This window comes from Hibiscus syriacus, unplaced genomic scaffold (genome assembly GCF_006381635.1).
Source record: "Hibiscus syriacus cultivar Baekdansim isolate YM2019G1 unplaced genomic scaffold, ASM638163v2 tig00110450_pilon, whole genome shotgun sequence".
NCBI lineage: Eukaryota > Viridiplantae > Streptophyta > Magnoliopsida > Malvales > Malvaceae > Hibiscus > Hibiscus syriacus.
Genome location: NW_024062743.1, coordinates 6,721,486 through 6,726,757, shown reverse-complemented (window position 1 = coordinate 6,726,757; position 5,272 = coordinate 6,721,486).

Here is a 5,272-nt window from a genome sequence, read left to right as displayed (position 1 = left end):
TAGGGGTATGGGCAGCCACGGAGGGGGTTAGGGGTTTAACACCTCTCAGCCACCTGATTCTAATTTTTTTTTATTTTTGGTGTCAGGAGAGTATGGAAAATTATGGGAGCTAGTCCCTAAACTTCCTATATATTCGAACTTGACCAAAAAGTTTCCAGAAACTTATAGTTTAGTCTTTAAAATCAATTTATTAATTCTATAAATTTAAAAATTGAAAATTGGGGTGTGACAATATATATGAGGATTAAGTTAACTATATATTATTCAGAATTGAATGTTAGAACTAAATCATAAATAAATATGAAAAAATAACCAAGATATAATCATGCCAACTCATCAAGAATAAAATACTAGATTTGCGAAAGCATACATGAATTAATTGATAGGTTGAAATCCTTGAAGTTTTCTTTGGTTGTGATCTTTCAAGAAGATAGGTTTTCTCTTTCCGTAAAGACTCTCTGACGGGGATAAGAGTAATACAAGTTATCTTATTTCTTGGGGACCACTACCTCTATATATAGATTGAATATTATGTCAATCTTTTAAGTATTTATAATTTTGCCCCTCATCAAATTATAAATACAACTTATGGTATCTACACTTTGATTCCATGACACTTTAATATATATAACATATGTAAAACAATTGGTCAGTTAATTTTGTGTCATACTTTATGATAACATTGTACATTATACATATGTGTCCACAAATATGGATTTTAATCCAACAATCTCCCACCAGGGCAACATATGTTTCCTGACAAATGTAAAACCTTACGAGCTAAAAATTTGCTATCATATAATAAGAATTCTATAACAATCTTGTCCATTAACTATATCTATATAGGATCAAAGCGGTCTTTGCCATATCAATCATGACTAGGTCCATCAATGGTCACGTATGCAAACATAGTCAAATGACATAAATCAATCATGAAGTGTAGCATTAAAATTACATGCAATGTGAACTGCACATTTCTATTTTCAACTGGTCCTCTTTAAACATCAGTGAGATCAAATTTTATCAAAATCAGAGTGTGGATAAACCAAAACAAACTTTTTTTCTGCAGAAAATAACCTTAAAATAAATATCCTTAAACTGAAGTAACTGAATTTGTGTTTATAATAAACGAGCATTAATACAAACTCCCACTAAAATTGAATATCCTTAAATGATATTACACCCACATGACTAGTGTTCTCATGAAAGACCTTAGGTGACAATTTCTCAGTAAGCACACAATTATTAGTTTGTACTAATATGCTCTATAAACACATAATCACTCTGAATTTTCTTTATCAACCAGAAACATAATGTCTATGTGCTTATACTTAAGGTATTTATGTTATATATATAATAAATGACTGCAACTTAGTTGTCACAAAATAACTCAAGTGGTATTTCTTATCAATCCATAATTAGCAGTTCATGTGACAAATTTTGCATCCATATTCCAATAAGTCGAAGTCCATAAACCTGATGATATTTTACTTACTAGATATCCGATATGTGAACATGTAACATTTTGTTCTTAAATATATTATACGAATCAATTTGACTGCTATCCAACGATCCATACCCAAATTGCTTAAATATCTGCTTATTATCCTAAAATCATATGCTATGCCTAAATGCGTATAAACTTGAGTATACATTAAATTCTTTATTTATTTTGAACCATAAGGAACCTTTTTACATTTCCTTATCCTTAGGGAATTGATCAAGACTAAACTTATTTCCTTTAGCAATAACGGGTATTATTTGTCTTACTCCCACTGAACTTATAGTATATACAATTATCAACAAAATTTATCTCAAAACCAAATGAGATAATCACTTGATAAAATTTGTTATACAATTAATAGGAGTCATACTTAAACTCATAAATGGGATTTTCCTAATTTGCATATCATTAATTTTGTATCATTAGACACAATTTTCTGATTGCACCTTAAAACATCTCATCAATGTTACCATTTTGAAATACAAATAAATATTAACATGTATCATGATTATCTTGAAAGAGTTTTTCAATGAAACTAAAGAAAAAATCTCTACAAAATTAATGTCTTTATTTTATGAGTATATCTTTTAGATACAAGACATGACTTATATCTATCAACATCACCATTTGCATCCATCTTGGTTTTAAATATACATTTGCAACCAATAAGTTTTGCACCTTCAGGTAATGAGATAAGTTCTCAAACTTTATTATATTGTATAGAACTTATACTCTTCTTACATGACATTAATCCACTTTTGAGAGCCAGAAGTTTTATGACATGACGAAAGTTGATTAGATCATTTTCCATCATTCCAATGTCATCCTTATTTCTGGTAGAAACATAATAATCTAAAACAATATTCCTCTCATCTTGTGGATCTTCTGAATGGAACTTATTCTTTGAGGTTGTTGAATTTGTTCTTCTGAAATAATTTCTCATCTTAAATTAGAGTTGTTCAAAATAACCTTATTAGATTTTAGATCCACTTTTTGATTAACAACATGTATAAATACACGAATATCATCAAAAGTGATAATAGGAATTGAGATATAATCCAATTATTCCTTAAAATCAATTCCCAAACCTTATTTCTCCCTCCAAACTCAACATCCTTAAAATTAATATTATAGATCTCGTCATAAAAATATTCCTAATTATGAGATCATAAAACTTATATAACCTATAAATCATGTAGAATAACCAAAACAGTTGCTTAATCTTTTAGAATTCAATTTCTCCTCATATGTTCTAACTTATTACAAAAAGATATTATTGTCTCTTTTGAGTTGGACCCTTAACAACTACATTCTAGTTTTATTTTTGCCTTTATCTTCATATGCACTTTTTAATTTAGTAATTTTAAACTTATTATGCTTCAACCTTTCTTTCTCTTGCACACAATGAAAAATGAGCCTATTTAGAGTTCATTTCTCCCTTTGAGTTGATTAAACTCTATAGGAAGTGATACTGAAATCACAAGAACAAGTAATTCTTCAGAAAAACTCGATCTTAAGTGTCTTAAGTCTTGAAGCATTATGAAACATATCCATAATTTACTTCCTCACATTTTCTTAACCCTTATACTTTATAGACATCAAATAAGTTAAAAATGATGTCATTTAAACCTTATTGTTTTTGGAGAAACATTTCTCATTTTCGTCAAGAAAACCATTATCCCTAGTAATTTTTTCAGATTATGTGGCCCTAAAGGCTTCTAAATATTGTGCTTTATGACCACTAGACTTATGCAATTTGAACAAATTTCACCTCTCAAAATCCAATTAAGGATGTTATCTATAATGAGAGGTAGTAATTGTTCTTTCCTTAGTGCAAAGTCTATCTCATAGAACCAAAACCTTATGTAAGTGCATTTTCTCGTTCCTTGAAATTAGTCCCATAAGCATGAGAATAAAATTGATATTACCAGAAACTATGACAACAAAAGAACTAGATGAACAAAATAAACAACAAACTCACATAAGCAAACAATAAATTCAAAATAATGACTAATTCCCATCACAAGATACCAAACACTACATCAATATAAAGTCTTTGGACAATAATATTAACAGTAAATGGTACTCTTGTTGTAGTAATCAAACACTAACAATAAGCTATGTCGAACAAAAGATTAATCTTTGGACTAATGTAATGCTCGCATAAAAATTACCTTATAATTGTTACATGTTATTACCATATGTGTCGCTTGAAATTCGGCCAAATATTAACTTTCCTTTGGGCCAATTAATAAACACATAATCACAATAAACATATAATCATCTTGATATTTTAAATAAATTAGTCTACACAAAAGAGATTACTTTGACGGCATTTTGTTTAAACAAATCTACTAAAATATCAGACTTAGCCAAAATATGAATTAATTTGTCTACACAAAAGAGGTTACTTTGGCGGCATTTTGTTTAAACAAATCTTCTAAAATATCAGACTTAGCCAAAATATGAATTAATTTGTTTCAATATATATATATATATATATTAATAATCAACAATCAAAACTAAAAACCCGAATTGAATATATACATATATTGCATTAACAATATAAATAAAACCATATAAATATTGTCAATCAATCAATTTCTCTTAGTTTTATCTTTTAATTAAAATATAACCAAAATAGTATTAAATTTGAATACACTAAACCTTATCTCAAGATTCTGAATACTCCATTAATATTTCATCTTTAGATGAAATATCTACCTTAAGTGATATCTAATGCGATAACCAAACACTAATAATAAGAACATGTAAAGCAAAAATCTTCCTTTGGACCGATTTATCACTCACACATCAAACCAAATAATTATCACATGCTTAGTATCAATTGTACAGGTGATTATGTCAACTATTAATCTTCCTTTGAACCGATCAATACTAACATATCTTAAGGTACACGCACATAACTTTATATATATATATATATATATATATATATATATTCTATAACGGAGGCCATTTTAAATACTTGTTACTTAATTAAATCATCTCAAAATAAATATTAGTATTTAGATTTAATATTTCTATAACAATAAAAGGTTAAAACTGAAATTTCTGATCGCACTACAGTATCCAAAATAACTCAAAATAAGATTACATAAATAGTTCTATAAAAAATCGAAAACTCAAGTCTTTAATTGTTTCTAAAGAATTCTTTAAACATGCATTTAATGCGTAACTTCATAAATTATCATAAAAAAACCAAATTCAAAACAATCAACATTTAACCAAAAGTCAAAGTCAAATTACATACTAACGATTAAAACATTTTCCAAAGATAAAAAATATATATTTTTTTTAAAAATCAAACTGAATCGAATATATCAATGCCAAATATCTATTCCATAATCCATAATAATAAAAAATCAAAACTGTATTTTTTAATCACGTCATAATTTTTGAGGTAACCAATAATAATGTTATCTAAACGACATTATTAGAAACCAAAAATATAAATCTTTAGCTATTTCTCAAGAATTTCTTAACCATGGATTCAATAAATTAAATCAAAACATGATATAATATAAAAAACCAGATTGAATAGACATATCACATATTATTAAATATTTTACCAAATTAAAAGTATATAGCAACGAAAATCAAAACCAAAACGTGAATCTCAGTGGATAGATCACAAATCTCTTAATCCCAAAATCAAATATATATATATATATATATATATGTATGTATGATAGCATACTGGATAAAGGGGAAAAAAAAGAACCATTAAGAGTCTACATGCGCAAC